The following is a 21,646-nucleotide window of genomic DNA, read 5'->3' on the forward strand; positions in this document are numbered from 1 at the left end:
GAGGTGGAAATCGGCACACCCATGAGGCGATAATTGGAACGTTCAGGTGGGAATAGATGCACAGAATAGAACATTTATTTTCATTTATGCTGAAAATTGAGACAATTCTGCCAAATAAGCATTATACAGATGTTTAAGAAACAGTACACTGATACTTTATTCTGAAAAAGGTTATAGGTAATATGGCTTCTTTTTAAGTTGTTCAAAAAATAGTGCGACCCTCTCCATAATGGTGCCAAAATAGGCTCATCACCCTATATCAAAATAGCAAATCAAATACTTAGTCAACAGCAAACGACTTCTTGTCTAACAGGATATCACGTTCGACCAATCGTTTGATTGGATATATATAGTGTTTCTGTTTTAAGGTTTAGCTGCAAGCCGGCATAATCTATTTCGGCTATAAGTTAGTGCCGATTTCCGATGAAACGAAGTCGAAACGCACCCATGACTTCATTAAGTTAGGATTTGTGCCCTCCACGTACCAAAGAGTGGTTTCACAAAAAAGTTTCGTCTTTGAGAGAAAGATTGGTGTTTACCTAATTTTTCCTCATTAGGAAGGAATAATACGGAATACTTCTATTTATACACTCAGGGGTTTTACGTGGTTTTTTGCGCGGATTTTTTTAATTTACGCGGTTCCAATTAACGCGGATTCTTTAATTTACGCAGTTTTCATTTACGCGGATTTTGAAATCTACGCGGCTTTCATTTACGCGGATTTTTAAATTGTCGTGGTTTTCATTTACGCGTTTTTTTAATTCTCGCGGTTTTCATTTACGCGGCCTGTATCTCCCGCGTAAAAAAAACCTGAGTGTATATAACTATTACAAAATAAAACCTTATTAGGATACGTAAAACGTGATCATAAAACTACTTTATGACTTTCAAATTCAGAGCGTCAATGTCTCTAAAAAATCATTTATTTTTAATAGATTTGCCGAAGTTTTTGTCAGGTCTCTAGTAATATCAAAAAGCGGTTGTTTTGAAGATTTTCTTCAATTAGGTAAATTGATCAGAACTCACAATTTTCATCTGTCCAGCTTGAAATTATTTTCTGAAAGAAAATAGCTATTGTTGATCAGAATCCATTGATATTTTTTGAAATGGCAGCATAATGCCAAATTTTCGTAAAAAGTGATTTTTAGTCCACATGTTTTTTTTCGAATTTTACAGTGGTGATTATCTCTTTCCGGTTTCCAAATATTTGTGAGATGTTTGTAGCAACTTTTATTAATAGGTTTGATATAGTTTTCAAATTCAAAAATTTTTGAAGAAATTTTCAACACAGACTAGCAATAAAACAAATTTTCGGAATTTACTGAAAAACAGCGGTATAAACTATAGTCATTTTTGGAATCAACGCACCTGATTTACCCTAGAAAATACTATCACACCTTGTACCACAATAGCTGTCGACCAGTGCAATGAAGTACATTTGCATTTCACAGAAATTTAGGCTATGCTAATATATAGAGGAATAACAATATTTTACTTTGTTTAGAAAGTATTTGTCATAGACTATACGGCAATTGTGAAAGTTGATTTTTTCATAAAAGTTACATTCAGGAGATCTGAAAAGTGTAATTTCGTATAAATGTGAATAAAAATTTATTATATATGGATATATAAAATGAAAGAATAATTTTTCAACTATTTTTAAAAATAATTAATTTTACAACATTTAGCGCGGTACGGCGTGGTAAATGCAGTGCGGTTGCGGTAAGCGGTGTGGTTTAATTTTTTTTGCGGTTGCGGTGTGGACAATCCATTTACCGCCCGCATCCGCATCGCGACGAATCCTAATTTGTAGGTTTTTCCACTTCTGCCCGAGTGAGTTTCTTCTGTACTTTTGGTAACTGTTCCACTTCCCGAATGGCTGGACTTATGGAATATTTCGAAAAATCTACAGCAACGCAGTTCAACTGCAGCAGGGTTGCTTTTTGGTGGGCACCGACACTCATCACTATCACACTGTAGGTAGGGCACGATACATTGTTATATTGTTTACGCAGTAGTTATCGATCGATGTTTTGCTTTGCAAATTAAACAAAGCGAAACACGGGTAGAAAATTTGTTTGTTTTGTTGGTCACAGCATATCGCTTTAGCTTCTGTACTGAATGAGAGAAGCAGATAGATTGCCATGAATCTATTGACCTGGCCTGAACCACGCCCAATCGCAATCTATTCGGCTGTGACGAAACGGGAACATAGAAAGACCAAAATCACAAAAAGATAAATATAATTTAAAAATGTTCCGGATATGATGATGCAAGTTTATATGAATGAAGTGAAGCGATTGTGTCAAGAATTGTATCAACCAACATTCAATAATTCTCGCCTTTTTTTGAAAACAACAAAACAAAATTTGGGATTTTCGTTTTATTTTATATTCAGGATTTCTATTCGAAGTGTTATCACCTGTAAAAACCCAAATGCCATAAAAAATTGGAAAACATATCGCTATAGTGAGTAAAAGGCCAATAAACTTTTTGATCGAAATCTATCGAGTTTAATATCCAATAAGCAATATATGCTTGTCAAATACATAAAAAGCCGTACAAGGTGTAAATTGCTTCAATATCTTTATTGATAATCAAATTGGGACAAATCACTAGAACTTTTCTTAATCCTGTTTGTCTAATTTATTAATCAAATGTGCGTGAAATTATGCTATAAACATTTTAAATGTGTTCAGAATACTTTCTAAACAGAATACTTTCTAAAACATAGAAACATACATAATAGCCAACACCCAAAAACCATTTAAAGTTTGGCAAAGGGCCAAAAGTAAACGGCCAATATGCTATATAGTGAAAGTGAAGGGCCAATAATCTTTTTTGAGCAAAAATCCCCTCAAATCAAGTAAAATCTCCAGAAATTATTGCATGTTATCAAAATATAGATCAAACTACAACGAATGTGTGCATTGTTTTGACAATATTCGCCTTTGTTTTCAAATAAATATATTAGCAAAATTTCAAACCAATTTTTCTTGATTCAGTCATTTTGTTTACTGGCCCTTTTCAAAAAAAGGCTTGAATTGATCCATTATATGTAAACTGCGCTAAATACATGAAAAAACTGCCTTATATATTTTGACAAATATATGACAAGAGCGTATAAACCGATTAGCAAAATTCATTGTTTCCTATCAACTGCGGTCATTGGCAAGTAACAGTTTTACGGAATTTCCACTAAAAGTGAATTTTGACTGTCCAATAACATGTTTGTCAAGATATTTGGTTTATATCTCATAAGTATAAGCTATTTTACCGTAAAGTTACTATGTTGCAATAATTTCGTGTGCACCCTTTAGTTAGTCAGTGCAGGAATACCAATCATCTCGAAGTTTTATATTAATTCATTGTTATTTATTAGCATTCATCAAAACAAGAGAAAAAACGAACTTTCCTACAGAAGTGTAATCAAATTAGTACCAAGTTCACTGGAAAACTGCCCGCTGCGGAAGAAATAACATTTAGCTCCTTTCTCTTCCATTCCCGTTGCAGGATCCATCGTTCCAGCCCTGATGTTACGCATATTCCGATAGGAGAAGTCCAAGGAAATATTCTTCAGTGTGCGTTCTGGAGCGTCCAATTCATCCGAGCGTCTGGCAAGTAGCCGGAAAGGTAGGTTGATGATATGCCAGGAGGATGGCAAACAATCAAATTAAAGGATCCAATGGAGCTATAAAGGAAATGGGCTGCAAAATTAAATTTGAGCTGGTAGCAATTAAACCTGTGGTTATTGGCGAGATTGAGTGGGTCCTTTGGGGAATGAACTTTACCGAAGTAATAGTAATTTGTTAAGTTGTTTTGAAATTTATCGTTCGGTTTTGGAACGGAATTTCCTACTCGGAGTTTGATTCCGTTGAACCTGGTTAGGAAAGAAATCATTTTATTTGTGAATTGGATAGTCAAGGTTTTATTTCATTACCGTATAGCTTTGTTCGGTGAAATTTAAGAATGGCCAATGTTTAAGGATTAACGCAAATCTTGATGCAATATATGTAGACTGCCAAAAGTTCGCTAATTGAACCAATCCGAAATACAGATGTTCTAAGATTCCTTTCCATGAAACATTCCTTATAAGTTGCTATCGGTAATCGCTTCACGTATTTCATAATCACGTATACAAATCAGATCGTCTACAATGTCTCTGAAAGGATGTTTTCCATCCAATAACGTTCCAATAAGCATTGTTAAAGTCCTTACTCGAATCGTTTACATTCTATACGGGGAAAATTCCCACAAAGCTCGATTCATAACATACTCCCTCACACGGATATCGCTTTTGTTGGAATTGTGAGATAGAGAAAGCGAACGATATGTCGGTAATTGTAGGTGTACAGACAAACTGTTGAGATCACCGCGCGTGGAAACCGAGCCAACCAATCGTTTCCCTCCTGCCAATTTTCCAACCATCGTCGACGTCGTCGTCGTCATCGTCGTGCAAATAAATGGTTTGACTTTTCTCCCCCCAACCAAACTCTTCAGGCTTGACAGAGTGTTATTCAATGCCATTGCCTCTACCCCTTTGAGGGGGAAGGCAGCCTATAAGTTGCTCCCGAGACCTGAAAGCTGCGCTGCTGTTGAATCGCATAATCTTCTCTATTAGGCAACTTAACTCGAAGCCTCAAGCCTCGGTGGCATAAGCAGTGGTGGTAGTGGTGATGGTGGCGGCTTCATTCTTAGCTTCAACCATAGTCGATACACGAGCTCTTCTACTGCTAGATTTGTAGAGCAAGGCGAACAGTGAGGCAGACGAGGATGATGTTTTATTATGCCTTGGAAAATAATGATTCTCGGTCGTTTCTATTCATGCTTTTTCACTCCAATTTCTCAAGCAGAGTTAGGTGTGTACGTAGGGAGCGCGCCACAAATAAAGCAGGAGTTGGGGTTGTTTCCGGGGCGGAAAATAAACTACGATATGATGGCGCAAGGACCGTCGTAGTTTCACGTCGTCGTAGTGGTTGACATCACTATTTTTACACTTGGTTTCTACGAAGTTCAATGCCATGATGACTAGTATTGCTTCTGAGGTAACTATCGGTTTGGTTGATTGATGTTGAGATGAGTACGGCTAATACATATGCTGAAAACATCTTTTGCATCTTTGAAGTGGTAATAAATAGATAGGCATTGCGAAAGGTGAGGCTATAAGCTATCATTTTTAGTCATAGCCACTTAAATTCAAGTGATTACTGTTGGAAATGTATTAGCTATTTATTCCACAAACACCAATTCAATGAATGTTTCAATTGATGCGCTTTCATTTAAAAGCATTAAGCTTTTTACATTTCTTATAAAAGAAATGTATAGAATTCGCTCAAACTTTCAAGATTTTTTCCGAGGCCCGGAGGGCCGAGTCTTATATACCAATAGACTCAGCTCGACGATTTGGGACAATGTCTGTGTGTGTGTGTGTGTGTGTGTGTGTGTGTGTGTGTGTGTGTCTGTGTGTGTGTGTAGGTAACGGACAAATTCTCATTCGTGTTTCTCAGCAATGGCTGAACCGATCTTATCCAAACCAATTTTAAATGAAAGAACTAAAAAACAGTATGAACGCTATTAATTTGTTTTTGATTCTGATGTTTAGTTTTTAAGATATGAATATTTGAATGCGTAAAAATGGCGTTTTTGCAGTTTTTTTAAATTATCTGCCGGAATTGACAATATAGATCAACAATTTATATGTTTGTAGACAGCTTTAATGAATACCTTTCGAACAAGCTATAGATTGTTGAAATCGGACTATTATCAAAAGAGATATTAAACATTAAATGCGGACGAAAGATATTTATCATTTCCCATTGCGAGAAATATGACCAAAAACATGTAATCTATTATTAACGCCAAAACGGCTTATTTTAGGTCAATAGTATCTTCGGAGAATTTAATGGAGGTAATATGCTCTTTCTTTTCGTATTGTGCTTTTGCTGATTAATCCCCCTATGAGTGAGATATTTTCACAAATTTTCTTGGAAGTGATTATAACGAAATGATGCCTTCATCAAATTTGTAGCTCTTTTTTTTGCGAATAACTTTACTGAAGACTTTAAATATCTATTTTGAATACTTTAAAAGTTATGGCTTGTTGTTTGTGGATTACTCTTTGTCGCCTATTTATTGTTCAATATAGTAATAATCCATTGAAATAAGCCAAACATTATTTCGATAAATCGAATTTTGTATTTCATTTTTCTATCTACAACCGCTAGAAATAATCACCGAACACTTCCAAGTTGTCTGGAAGGAACTTGATAACTTATCAGTGCAAAAATGTTCATTTGTGCGTACCTACTGACTGCAATTTTTCTAACTTATCACCATCGGATCGATCTGAAACCTTTCGGAAAATGAAAAGCGAAATAAATAACTCCAAGCAACGGCGTAGCCAAGAGAAGGTTTTGGGATTTAACACCATACAGCCCCCCCCCATCACACAAAAAAAAATGGATTGGAGTTGAAAATTTATTGATGCAAACTGATTTAATTCAATATTACAATAACATTATCTGATCCGTAGATTGATAACCTGTTGTTGTAAACATCATGAGGACTTTTGATAAATTGTCGGAATGGGGTCCTGATATGTAACTGATCTATTGGTCTTGATTTCACAGTTGTCTAATAGCATCAATATCAAATTCCTGCCTGAAAACATTCCAATAGAAAATTCCAGAGTTCTGTAATCAATCATAATCCTCAGATTTATTTTCAAATTTTCAGCTTTTTTCCTACACAATATTACGAAAGCTTATTAAACAATTTTTCCTAATAAGTTTGTGAAAATTATAAACTATTTGAAATTTTTTAATAGTTTTATTTTTTATTTAACCGTGATTTTTTAATAAATAGTGACCATCGCTTCACAACGTAGTCTATTTTTCATGGCTTGCGGTGAGCACGATCTCTCGAATTGCTGAACCGAAAATTATGGAATAGAAATTAATGTTTAGTATTCTTTACAGACCCGCTGGTGCCCTAAGACGATTTCGCTAGATTTTTAGAGCACTGTGCACTAGACTGCCCAGAAAAAATGATGAATTTTTGAAAACTCAATCGGCCCACCCCTGAGTCGATTCCTAGTCCCACCAGGAGTACTTGTACCAAATTTGAAGCAAATCGGACAAGTCTAACTACCGGACCAACGTGCCTGAAGTTTATATTGGATTTTTCAACAATTTACATAGAGAAAACTCACTAGCTCGTATTTTCGCCGCTAGGTGGCACTGTATACATCGTATTATCACTGTAAGTGAAAATAAGAAAGATATTTTAATTATCTACAACTTTGTCGAAGACTGCTAGTAAATCCGGCTATGTTAAAAGAAGTTATTAAACTTTTAACGAAGTGATGTCTGAGTCAGTTTTGCATGGGGCCTAGCAGTGCATGGTTGTGTGGCAGTACTCGAGTCCCGCGAACTATATATTTTTGTGAAATAATGGTTAGATTTAGCCGAATAGTATGTTTACAAGAATTATAGTAAATAATACGAGTTATGTTTTGGTTAGAAAATTTTAGTTCCATCTGTGACCGCATAGAGGGCGCCACTACTAACTTTTCATAGAAGAGAGATAGAGTATCAAGATGTTCAGAAGAAATACTGAAAAATGCCTGTTCTATAACTTTGTAGAAGACACCAAATTTCGATCTCTCTCCGTTGAAAAGTTAGTGTTGGCGCCCTCTATACGGTGGAACTAAAATTTTCTAATCACAGCATAACTCGTATTATTTACTATAATTCTTCTGAACATACCATTGAGCTAAACCTAACGATTATTTCACAAAAATGTTTAGTTCGTGTGAATCGAGTACTGATACACAACCATGCACTATTAGGCCCCATGCAAAACTGACTCAGACATCACTCCGTTAAAAGTTTAATAACTTCTTTTAACAAAGTCGGATTTACTTGCAGTCTTCGACTAAGTTGTAGACAATTCAATTATCCTTCTTATTTTCACTTACAGTGATAATACGATGCATACAGTGCCACCTAGCGGCGAAAATGCGTGCTGGTGGGTTTTCTCCATGTAAATTGTTGAAAATTCCCATACAAATTTCAGGCCCGTTGGTCCGGTAGGTAGACTTGTCCGATTTGCTTCAAATTTGGTGCAAGTACTCCTGGTGGGACTAGGAATCGACGCAGAGGTGGGCCGATAGGGGTCATTTTTTCCTGTTACTCTACTGTGCACCCAGTGCATTAACGCAAGTGACGGAAGGTTATCGAAAAGTTGCGTGAAAATGAAAATTCCAGTAATGATGATGATTTTCCCAAACGGTTCGTTTTCGAGAGGTTTTTATTTGTTCTTTCGCATTAGGATTAGCGATAATAATTCAAATCAACAATACTACTGGGAAGTCACCTTTAGAAAAAGTCGATGTCGAAGTAAAATTTGGAACTATGCACGCATGCACTTCAGAGATAGCGTGATATCAGGAGCTGCGATTTCATTTCAACGCTTTTTTGTGAAAAGGGCGATACTTACAAATGTAAACATAGGGCTTTTTTCTTACATGCGAATGAGGGCTTTGAAACGCAACAAATTAACCTTAAAGCTTTGATTCTACGATATTGCTTTCTTAAACTACAGCAAAAAATACAACGGGCGAAACTGTATTTTTGTTTGTTTATTTAAAGTTTCTCCCTCCACGCTCCATGCAAACAAACAGGGCGATCCTTTTTTTGCTAGCAGTTTAGAGGCGAAACTGTTATTTTCGTATTTTTAGGATTATCAAACTGATACCAGCTGTAAATAGTAACAATGATCTCTATTGAAAAAACCCGGACGAAATCGGTGGTGTAAAACGGTAGTTATTGTAAAAAAACGTAAGGGCGATACTTCAATGCTGATAGATGGGACCGAAAAAGTAAACAATCGCCAAAGGGGCGATACTATCATTTTGTCAATTTCAATAGCAAAAACAAATTTTAATTTAATAATTTCAAATACTTTATGAAGTTTTGGGTTTCGATCACTGAATCATGCAAGCTAGGATGTCAAAAAACACAATAGTTCTTAAATAGGAAATAAAACCAAGTCTGTAAATATTCACTGTTGATTTTCTTTGAATGGTATCACTGCTAGTATCGCCCTTTTCAAGAAAAATCGTTGATTTCTTAGTTCTCAGTCGCGTTGGAAATTTGAGTAAAATATAAACTTCAAATCGATTCAAAAAAAAATTCGCTTTTAGGAAAATTCAGTTTTCCCACCACAATATAGATATTTTATTAACATAGCATTAACAATAATTCGTTGGTATGTCTATTTTATGGGCCATTTTTTCGCTTTCCCATTGATTTGGTTTGAGATTTCTAGCACTGATGTTGTTCTATGCTGATTTGAGCGATTCTCTGAGTCCTGCCACTATCCCATGTAGTATGTGTTATCAAAAACATCGCGAAGCATCAAGTTCTAAATGTTCTTAAACGATATAATATCCGAAGAGAGTGATAAGAGTTATAAGAAATGTCTCATCACACTGTTAGGTGGATTAAACAAGTTTTTATGGTTATAATTGTACTTGACTGCTGTGATTAATTCTGTTGCTTATTTCAACTGAGTGATTTTCCACGTCATTTCACAAGAAAATCTGTTTATTCAACCCGAAAGATATATTTATGTTTGAGTGCTCAGGGGTCAAAAAGTGTAAATTCATGCCCTATATTGGAATACTGGTGTTGAAGTTAATGCATATTTCAGCGGAAATTTCATTTCATCTATCTTAAAGCTAAGGATACGTTTTGATGTACAAGAGGGGGGCATATAGTTTTTTTAAGATTAGGGAGTCTGGAACTATTTTTATGGGTTGCAGTGTAGTTTGGAGTTTTTTAGCTAGAACGTTTTTGGAGCATTTAATTATATTAAGCTGAGGCGAAAAATTATACACCCATCTTAAAATTAGGCAAACCGTTCTATATACTAGATTTAATTTAATTTTAATTTGATTAGGAGTTGGGTATTTTTAATGGCATTATCGAATATAGCAATCAAAACCAGAAAAACACATGTTGTGGTAAATATGCTTCGGGAAGATATTGAGGATGGAAGAGGGGAGGAAGGAATTTCTACATCTGGGTAACAGAGACAGGGGGATTCTAGTAGTGGAGTGAACAATGAAAGTGAGAAGAAAAATATTAACTTTCAGTTAATATTACACACGGGAAAATAAAATTGGTGTGTATTCCGCTCACACCTGGAACAATCAAAAAGAACAGAGAGTAAGATCCAATCTCCGACAGATCTGGATAATGCGGCAAAGACCTACAAAAGAGGATCATAACCGCCAGTTGTCCTCTTGTAACGAGGTCTGTATGTCGTGATGTTCCTTGGTGGAACGAAAATCTAGCAACACTTAGGAAGGAAGCTAGGCGCCTTTTCAATAAAGCGAAGATTGCTGGTAAATGGTCAAACTGGAGAAACACTAACAGAAGTTTACAGAAATCCCAAAAACACAAACTGGGATTCATTCTGCTCTCAGCTGTTGAGCGCAAAAGCATGTTTTGAAGCAGAAATCCAAACCGAAGAAGAATTGGAGATCTCCACAAATATTGTAACGTCTAAACTGATGGATGCTTATAATAGAAGCTGTCCAGCTAAAACGCGTACATCCAATAAGGACGAACCATGGTGGAACAAAACCCTAGAAAAGCTCAGTAAAGTTTCTAGGAAACTGTTCAACCGAGCTAAACGGACTGGACAGTGGGATGAGTATAAAATGTCTCTTTCGGCATATAACCTAGAAATTAGGAAATCGCGAAGAAACAGTTGTAGGTTGATGTGCGAGCGGGTTGAACAAACTCCCGTCGTTGCAAGACTACAAAAAACTCTCTCAAAAAATCATACGAACGGGTTAGGTAGTGTGAAGAAGGACGACGGAACTTTCACCATTGATTCACAAGAAATACTTAGTATCATGATGGAGAAACATTTTCCTGGTTCGTTTCCCATTAATAATATACAAAAACAGATTCAAATTGAAGCAGAGCCTGACTCATATGAAGCTAATACCGAAGCTCACGAAATAGTCAGTGTTATAATTACAGACGCAAAGGTGGAATGGGCGATCGACTCCTTTGAACCATTCAAATCGCCGGAGATGGACGGGATACTGCCAATAATGCTACAGAAAAGCAAACAGCACATCATTCCATACCTGACGAAAATGTTTAGGGCAAGTCTAATACTAAACTATATGCCTACAAGCTGGAGACAAACAAGGGTAATATTTATACCAAAATCGAGGAAGCGCGATACATCACTTCCAAAATCTTTTAGACCAATCAGCCTAACCTCCATACTTCTGAAAATAATGGAGAAAATTATTGACTTACACATTAAAGCAGAGTACTTGAAAGACTCTCCGCTGAGCGAATTTCAATTCGCATAACAAAGCAACAAATCAACAATAGATGCATTACACATGTTGGTTGGAAAACTAGAGAGCTCTATTGAACAAAAGAAATCTCACACACAGCTTTTTTAGACATAGAAGGAGCTTTCGACAATGCATCTCATAGTTCAATGCGGAATGCTATGAGAAAACATGGACATTTACACAATAAATTGGATCAACTCAATGCTTACAAACCGTGAAATAACTAGCACGCTTGGAAACACGTCACTGACTATGAAAACAAGTAAGGGATGTCTTCAAGGCGGAGTTCTATCACCCTTATTGTGGTCATTAGTTGTAGACCAGCTATTGAAATCATTAACTGAAATGGGATACGAAGTGATTGGATTTGCAGATGATGTTTTAATCCTCGTGAGGGGAAAATGTGATTATGATATATCAAATAGAATGCAATCTGGACTGGACTTCACTTCGAAGTGGTGTAAAAAGGAGGGCCTGAACATAAATCCCCCCAAAACAATCATAACCCGTTTACTAGAAAAAAGGAAATATTCCATATCAACACTTTTGCTCAACGAAACAGTAATTGAAATGTCCTCTGAGGTAAAGTATCTGGGATTAACACTCGATAAAAAACTAAACTGGAATGCGCACATTGAGCAGGTTATAGGCAAGGCAACTAGTGCTCTTTGGGTGTGCAGTAGAACAATTGGCAAAAAATGGGGTCTCAGACCAAGTATAGTTCACTGGTTATACTCTACAATAGTCAAACAAGAATAACATATGCCTCGCTAGTTTGGTGGCCTAAAACAAAAGAGACATCCACTCAAAAAAGTTATGTAAACTTCAAAGGCTTGCTTGTGAGGCGATAACCGGTGCCATGCGAAGTACTCCATCAAAAGCATTAGATGCAATGTTGCATCTCCTTCCGCTACATCAGGTGATACAACTTGAGGCGGAAAAAAAGCGCATTGAAAATAAGTCGTCATAAACAATTATTATCTGGAAATTTAACAGGACATCTTGCGGTTCTGAAAGATTTTCCTATAAATAACCTCGTCATTACAAATGAAGACTGGTTGCATGCTATGCCGAACTTTGAAACTACTTACAAAATTATGGAGCCTGCGCGGTCAACCTGGGAACAAAGTGGCCCTAGTCTCCGCCCAGGCTCAGTAATTTTCTTCACAGATGGGTCAAAAATTAACCAGTTGACAGGATCTGGTATTACAGGAACAGGAATAAACCCTAGTATCTCCATGGGATACTGGCCGACAGTGTTTCAAGCAGAAATATATGCCATTCTAGAATGAACTTACGTATGTCTGAAGAGAAAATACCGGTATACAAATATTTGCATTTTATCAGATAGTCAGGCTGCGCTCAACGCATTAACCCTTAAAGGCGCAAAGCAATTTTTTTCAAATTTTCTGAAAATTTTCTAACAGTTACTATGATAATTTTGAGATGGTTTTCGCAATGTTGTTTTAAAACAACATTGCGCATTTAAGGGTTAAGGTCTCCTATATGTCGCTCAAAACTAGTATGTGAGTGTATTCTTGCACTCCGACAATTTGCAGTGAAAAATGATGTTAATTTATACTGGGTTCCAGCACATTGTGAAGTTGCAGTGAATGAAAAAGCCGATGAGCTAGCAAGAAGAGGGTCTTCCACTAATTTTATCGGCCCAGAACCATTCTGTGGAGTCTCATCGAGTGCCCTCAAAATGGAATTGAAAAAGTGGGAAATCACAGCTATAAAGAACAATTGGAGTACAGCACCTTGGACTACGACAATCAAAGAAATTTATCTCACCCAACGAGAAAAAATCCTGGAGTTGCTTAGACTAAACAAAAAAGAGCTAAGCATCACGACAGGACTACTTACTGGACACGGTCCGAGTAAATATCATCTTTAAAAAATTGGTAAGCTTACAAACGATACATGCGCGTCAGCGGATTTGAAAGTGAAACATCAGAGCTCCCAAGCAGGTAATAAACTTCATACGAAGTGGAGTGCCTAACTGGGAAGAGTGTGTATCTCAATAACGACAATACTCATCAATAGTGATATGTCATAGTAGATAGTGCACTTAGATTAAGGAAGGGGCATACCACAATTGATCTAAATACTGGTCGCAGTGGTTCGTCTCCAACGAAAAAAACTGGTCAAACTACAGGACCGCTTTTACCAAATACAACACCGAGTTGAGAAAGGCCAAAAAACTATCAATGCGCGAGTTTTGTGAAAACATCGGAAACTTTCCAGAGGCAGTTCGCCTCCAAAAAGCCTTATCAAAGGATCACACAAATGGCCTAGGGCAAGTGAAAAAAGGCGATGGTTCTCTCACAATTAGCAATAGTGAAACATTGGATGTTCTAATGAACACCCACTTTCCTGGGCCGGTTGCGAAAGACGAAAATTCGACAGGTCACGATTGTGATGGACTCCATCCTAACAGGACTTGTGAGGCATCACAAAAACTGGCCTGTTAGATTTTCACACCATCTCTAATTAAATGGGCTATTAACACCTTCGAACTCTACAAATCCCCAATATTTCTACATTCTTCCAATATTTCTACAAAAATCGGCAGACATAATTCTTCCGGATCTACCAAACATCCTGAGATCCAGTCTTATGCTTGGGCACACACCTATAAGCTGGAGAGAAGTTAGGGTAATATTTATTCCGAAAACGGGTAAAATAGACCTGACACTACCCAAGGCCTTTAGACCTATTAGTTTGACATCAACACTTCAAAAACTGATGGAAAAACTGCTGGACCACTATATTCGAACGGAGCACTTATCGAAAGCTCCGCTAAACAAGTGCCAGTTTGCATATCAAAAGAGCAAATCTACGGAAACAGCCCTACATACCTTAGTGACACTTATTGAGAAAACCCTCGATTTCAAGGAAATAGCAATTCGCGCCTTTCTTGACATCGAGGGTGCTTTTAATAATACGTCCGACATATCAATTCACAAGGCCATGGCAAAAAGAGGAGTGGAAAAACCGATAGAGGACTGGATTCTTGCAATGCTTAAGAGTCGAGAGATCACAGCAATGTTGGGAGACACGAAAGCAACTATAACAGTCAATAGAGGTTGTCCCCAGGGAGGTGTGCTATCACCCCTGCTCTGGTCGCTAGTGGTGGACGATCTTCTCAATGATCTGACTTAAATGGGTTTCGAGATTGTTGGATATGCAGATGACATTGTCCTAATTGTGTGGAGAAAACATGAATCTGTACTAAGCGATCGGATTCAACTAGCCCTAAACTTCATCATGACATGGTGTTTCAAAGAGGGACTCAACGTGAACCCTGCAAAAACGGTCATTGTACCATGTACCAATAGGAAAAAACTGAAGTTGGTTCCCCCAACTCTCAGTGGAATTACAATCAACTACGCAGAAGAAGCGATACACCTAGGTGTTATGCTAGACAAAAAACTGAATTGGAACTCGCACCTGACATACGCCGTTAATAAAGCAACAACAGCACTGTGGGCGTGCAGTAAACTTCGGGAAACTTGGGGTCTCAAACCTAGGTTGGCTTACTGGTCCTACACGACCATCGCCAGACCACGATTAACTTATTTCTCCATTGTGTGGTGGCCCAAAGTTAAGCAAAAGACCGCCCAAGTTAAACTAACTAAAGTTCAGAGGCTAGCCTGCCTCTCTATCACAGGCGCTATGAAATCAACACCCACTACAGCTATGGAAGCCATGTTTCATCTACCTTCATTGCACAAACATGTTATGAGGGAGACGAAACTTGGCTCTCTGAGAGTGCTAAAGGGTAAACCACTATTTGATGGGGATTTAAATGGTCACCTGAGTATAATAAAGGAACTCAAACTAAACCCTGTCTTGACAACAGTTCAAGATAAAATGGAGGCTAAACCGAACTTCGATATCTCATATGAGGTCCACATAGTGGATCGTCAGATGTGGGATGTAGGGGGTCCTGTACTGGCTCAAGGTACAATATATCCGTATGGAATGGGATGGTTCTAAAATGGGTGAGCTGACTGGCTCGGGAGTCTACGGACCAAGAATTAAAGAAGCGATATCAATGGGAAAGTCGCCTACAGTTTTCCAGGCAGAGGTATATGCAATATACACCTGCTCGGAGGTCTGTAGTAAACGAAACTATAGACATGCAAAAATCGCAATCTTCTCGGACAGCCAAGCACCACTGTTGGCATTAAGGTCGTCGAAAGGTGAGTCCAAACTGGTTTGGGAGTGCATCACATCTTTACAACAACTGGCAACACGGAATAAAGTAATGATACTCTGGGTACCTGGCCACCAAGAAATCGATGGTAACGAAGTGGCCGACGAATTGGCCAGGCGTGGTTCATCGAACATGTTAGATGGACCAGAACAATTTCTAGGTATATCTACCTGTGCCATTGAACTAGAACTTTCGGCTTGGGCAAAAGAACAGCTACTAAACGACTGGCGTAACGTATAAGACGCTCGACAAGCTAAGAAATTCATACATCCAGATACAACGAGAGCCAAAAAACTAATGGATCTAAAACGTAAACACTTACGTATAATCACAGGTTTATTTACGGGACATTGTCCTGTCAAGTATCATCTGAAAAAAATTGGCAAAAGTCAAGATGACATTTGTCGATTTTGTAACTACGAGCCCGAGAGCTCGGAACTTCGAAACTTCGGAAGGCATATTATGACGCCTCATGACATATGGCATACCTGTCCCAACCGGATCCTCAGCTACATTAATAATGTACTACTCGGTTGGGACGACACATGTGACAAAAAAACAACTCGCTTCCAACTACATTGGATTCGGGCAATTTGTAACATGTTGAGCAAACAGGGGCAGCCACAAAAGATAACCTGAATAGTGGTCGCAGTGGCAAAGTTTCCCCTAACAAAAAAACGACAACGATTACATACTCGAACGGCCTTCATCAGGAGACGTCTTGAACTGAGACGCCGGGTGATCTTCCTCGAACCGGCAGGAGTTCCTCCAGACGAATGCGTAGTACGGCTCAGATGCGGATCGGCGACACACTGAGGTGCGCGTGTGATGTTTGTGCTGTAGGCAGGCCCGCAGCGTGTGGTTGGCTGGATTAGCCCCCACCAAGGGAGCCAACTGTAGAGGGGCGCTGAAATCTTGGTTGGTTTTATCAAATAAGTGAGGATAAGTAAAAAATGAGTTGGGATAAGTGTGCCAATTCCATGTACACACAAAATTACTGTACAAAAGTCGAACTGAAAAAGTAAACACCAAAGTGGCCGCAAAATTTAGACTCCACCAAAGGTGTCAGTCCCATTCATTCCCATTCTTTCATAATAAATGGCGTTGTTATCAAATCTACATTGGATAGAAGAATAAACAACGAACCTGTGCTGCAAATTTCAACTGCGAAGACTTCAAATTAAAAAATATTGCCAATTTTATAACAACACAAATGGATCAAAAAAATTGTTATGGGCAGTAACGCAGCCGACCTCCTTAAATCTGTAGCAATGCCAATCACCTCAATGCCAGACAAAATTTCCGGGGCCCAACCAATCCTGCACAAAGTTGAACTTGTGGTTGAAATGCGGAGGCGCTGTAAATTCATTGTAGTTCTCAAATTTCCAAGACCCGGAGCTGTTTGCTTCAACTTTGTGTCAGCGCTTTCTCGAGCTGTTATATTTCACGGTCCCTAAAGATAATTTTTTTAACCTTTATAAGGAATCTCTAATGCCAATATTTTTCATGAACAGATTGCCCCACATGGGCACGGTCAGAGTCGCATTCTTCTTGAACCAAGAGTGCGTAAAGATGTGTCGTGGTGAGTGACTCTCTAAATACTAATATTAATAATAATAATAAAAAATAATTTGCTTGTGTTTAGTGCAAAACCTAACGTGCGGTACAAACAGTCCACGGCAGACAAAACTCCTCGAAGGAGACTCCGATTTTCCGGTTGTCTCGTTAAACGTAACCTAATATAAGTTTGAAGAGACAAACAATATTGTCCCGTCCTGTGTGATTGCCCTCATTGAAGTTCTTGAAAGGTTTACGAATCGGTCACCACACCGTCGATCTCAACTATATGAGCGGACATGTAGATGCGGTAATCTTTCATAAAAGATTTGACTTTCGAGATATCCGTTACAGCTGAATATTTCGGCGTCAGTTTTAATCCGAAAGAAGATGAGATATGGTCCAATCAAGTGCTGGATCTTTTACAGAAGAATTCATTTACGTGTGGACCAAGAGCCCAGTGCAAAGTAAAAACTTTGAGAATGCGTGAAAAAAACATAAGTTATTGGAGATGGGGTGATGAGCCTATTTTGGCACCATTAGGGAGAGGGTCGCACTATTTTTTGAACAACTTTAAAAGAAGCCATATTATCTATAACCTTTCTCAGAATAAATATGTGCTGATGAAAATAAAATATCTGCAATCAACAATTAGTTAAATAACTTGAAGTAATTGATTACTTATACCTGAAATTGCATTACATTATATTTACAAATTCATGTTTTGGTTTGGCCGCACTGGTGATTCTTTTCTGTATGATGGATACAAAAAGTTGGTTTTGATTGTGGTAGTGTATCAGCAAAACATGCCAATAATAGGAACCCCCGTATTTAGTTTTATCCTATTATAACACTAGGCCTATTCTAGTGTTTGACGAGTGATTTTAAAGTGAAATTATCGTAAAAAGGTTCTCCAGCTAAAATAAAGGTATGTATCAGTGCAATATTTAGTATATTTGTGCTGGAACAACGAGATATGAGGCGGTAAATGCTGGCTCGTAAAAGTTTATTTTGCTAAGCGCCGTTGCATCCAGTTTCGGTTCACTACGTGAGTGAGGCGGATTAGTAGATATTTCAATAAGGTGATTTTGTTTTAATTAAAAGTTGGATTTAGAGGATAGTTCTAAATACATATGTGCACAACAAATAAAGAATAAAACTTGAGTTTATTTTTTCTCACCTGTTTTGGCCAAATCGATAGTGTCATTATCGCATATGCTTGGTTCGAAACCAAGGGGTACGAAATAGGGTCACAATAGGCTCTACTGCCATAATAGGCACATCACCCTATGACAAATTGAAAGACAAATCAGGGGATAGTAGAGCAAAAATGTGGTTTCCTATCATTACTCGATGTGTGGTTGGATGTTACCGATTTTGTTAGTAACTGGCTCAAATAAGGTGGGAAAACTTTTATCAGCAACTGATTATTAACAGCATTGTTGTTTCCCTTTGGGCTGGTAATTCAAATCAATAATAAGTAAGCAATCGACCAACTAGCTATCAGCTGCTAAAAAATTTCCTCATAATACTCTGCCCATGATCGCATATCAGTCCCATAAAGATAGGAAAACCCATAGAAAACGGGACAACTATGTGATCATGGGTAGTACTGGTCTTGATATATTGTCTCCTGAGTGGATTCTCCATCCGTCGCCTTCAAACACCTTTAGTCAACTGAATTCACGAACAATCAGTTCAAGATTTACTTAAAATTTCATAAAATGAGCGATAGTTAAACATGAACGAGCTCTTGTGGAATCTTTTGAAAATCGGGTTTTTCGGTGTTTTTATGAGTTTCCAACCATTGAAAATAAAAACGCTTGATGAAGAAACAAATTTTCAATTCTCCAATAAAACGTCTGCTCAGTAAATACATAGTCCCCCGGAAAAATGCGCATTCCGTCGCCTTTAAACACCTCGCTTGAACTGATTTCACAAGGCCTTCCGCAAAAATTCTCCGTCCCCCTTCAAACCACCTGAATAATATTTTTAGTAACTTTAAACTTTAAAATCGATTTTTTAGTAACTTTAAACTTTTCGACTGTAAGTGCTGAATGTACGAATAGAGTTTTCCGGGCTTTGCAGTATATGGTAGTAGTACAAACGATGGGATGTATTGATTCAATTCCAACGTTTCGGTGGTTTATTCAACCTTTCAAAGAATTTGAAAACAAAAATGAAATAGTATTTATTTCTTGAAAAACCGATTTAATCCACCTATCAGTGAGATGAGACATTTCTTACACATATGACTATTGTATTATTCATTAGTTTTCCGAACACACGCAAAGTTGTCAAGCAACTAGAGAGCACAGTTTTGAGTCCTGCTCGAGCAACACTTCGAATAAACTGAATAGATTAAAGAAAAATAATAAAACAAATAAAAATTTAAAATGATTATTAAGCAAAAAAATAAACAGAGAAGTTATTCATAAAATGGATAGAATGAATAATATAAATCAAATTGATAAAATAAATCAAATCAGCTCAAATGAAAATTAGACAATATTAAAAAAGTTATGAAATTAAGAGAGTTAAATTGTTTCAAGCTAACAAACTGTCATCCAATAATAAAAAGAACTGACTAAACCGAATTAATGAAATAACTATAAATAAATTAATGAATAAAATATATGAAATGGAAAAAATAAACAATTTAATAAAATGATTAAAATAAACGAAATAAATAATATGAACAAAACCAAAAAAAAATTGAATAAAGATAAATAATATGAATAATATGGTTAAAATTAACCTTTTCTTACCTAATATTTTTCTAGCACATATATGGTTCCAAAACCGTTTTCCTTAAAAGTGTTAGAGTAAAAAAAACGCGAACCTGTTTTGATCAAGATAGATGCTTATCTAGCAATTTGACAAGCTGTTCAATTTTTACATACGGATCCTTAATACACATCTCCTGCAAAGTTTTAAATAGTTCGATTAGACAGAAAAGATTGATAAAATTTATCAGTTTCCAACAATATTTGAAGACAACGAACATATATAAAAATATAATTTTTCACCGATAACTGAAAATGTCTCTGGCAGCACAGCTCCAGTGAAATCCAATCAGAACAATCGCAATAACTACAGTTCTACTGATATTTCTTGTAACTATTAGCGCTCAAATAAACGGTGATAGTCACAATTATTAGTTTTACTTTTTTGCGAAGAAATCTTGTCTAATATGCAGAGTGTTAATAAAATCAATAAAATTAATAGAATTATTGAAATAGACAAAATGAAGAAAGTGATAAAATGAATGACAATGTTTTCTTTCCATGTATTTCAAATCTTTTTTCCATTTTGTTTCCTTTTAAACAATAAAATGATTGAACTGAAAAAAGCAGCGACATTAAAAAGTTATAGGATTAATAGAATAAATGAAATTGTACCTAATTAATGTTCTAGATGCAATGAATAAAATGAATTAGTCAGATTATTAAAATGAATAAAATGTGTGAACCTGTGAAATAATATAAAATTGCATAGCATGAAAAAAGTGAATAAAATAAATTAAATGAATGATACGAAGTACGAACTGATCGGAATGTATGCAAAGAATAAAATGAATACAATGGATAAAATGAGGTCAAATAAACAAAATTAATCAAAAGAATGCTAAATGAAAAAAAAATCAATAAAATGAAATGACCATATATTTAAAATAAGCCAAATATTTAAAATGAAAACAAAACATGAAATGAATGATTTGGAAAAAATGAGTATATAGAATAAAATTTAAAAAAAGTTAGTTAAATGAAGTAAGTGAATCAAACGAATTTCACGTATTCCAAAATCATTGTTTCAGAATATTCTGAAGTGCTTGTAAAAATCCCATTGTAAAGAGCACGTTTTCGTTCTTCTTTTCTTGACGGCGTTTCAAGATTTTCTGACGTTTTTACCTTATTGATGGGCCTTGATTAGTCATCAGGAAATCTAGAAATCAGGAATTTGTCTTGGAAATAAAGGATGTCTTTTTGGTCACAGTTATCTGGAATAGAATTTTCAGGTCCAGTATTTTAACGCATAATTGGAAATAGTAAACTGAGATAAGGCCACCTGTAAATAATATTCATTTGCATTGAAGTATATAGAAAAGAGTGTCAAGTGTCTATGTTATGTTGGCAGTCATATTATTGTCGATGGCTCAAAAGCCGTACATTCAGTCGATTACAATGCAGTCTCGTTCCACCGATCCTTATTACCTGCGAATTGTTTAGTTCCGGAATTTTCGTTCTGGAGATATTGATTTATGAGTCCTGCACAAAACAATGCCATGACAAAGGAAAGTTTCAAACTACCAGAATAAGTATTTAAATTCATCGAAAAGCCAGTGGCCATTGAAAGTGTCCGCTTTTGAGACACGAATATTCTTGAAATTACAAGTCGTATTTTTTCGCAAATGAATATGCTTTAAGTCACATTGATAATGAAAAATGTATATTGGGGTTTTCAGTACAACTCAGTAT

General features: G+C 36.7%; 1 protein-coding gene across 1 annotated transcript in view; it reads left to right on the forward strand.

Annotated features, from left to right (window-relative positions):
• LOC131679233 (protein amalgam-like) overlaps window positions 1–21,646 on the forward strand; it is a 425,726-nt gene that overhangs the window by 293,655 nt on the left and 110,425 nt on the right. The window contains exon 4 of the mRNA XM_058959907.1: window positions 3,514–3,633. The gene's annotated coding sequence lies outside the window, so the exon portion shown is untranslated. The remainder of the gene's footprint in view (window positions 1–3,513; window positions 3,634–21,646) is intronic.

This window comes from Topomyia yanbarensis, chromosome 2, assembly GCF_030247195.1.
Source record: "Topomyia yanbarensis strain Yona2022 chromosome 2, ASM3024719v1, whole genome shotgun sequence".
In the NCBI taxonomy this organism is placed as follows: domain Eukaryota; kingdom Metazoa; phylum Arthropoda; class Insecta; order Diptera; family Culicidae; genus Topomyia; species Topomyia yanbarensis.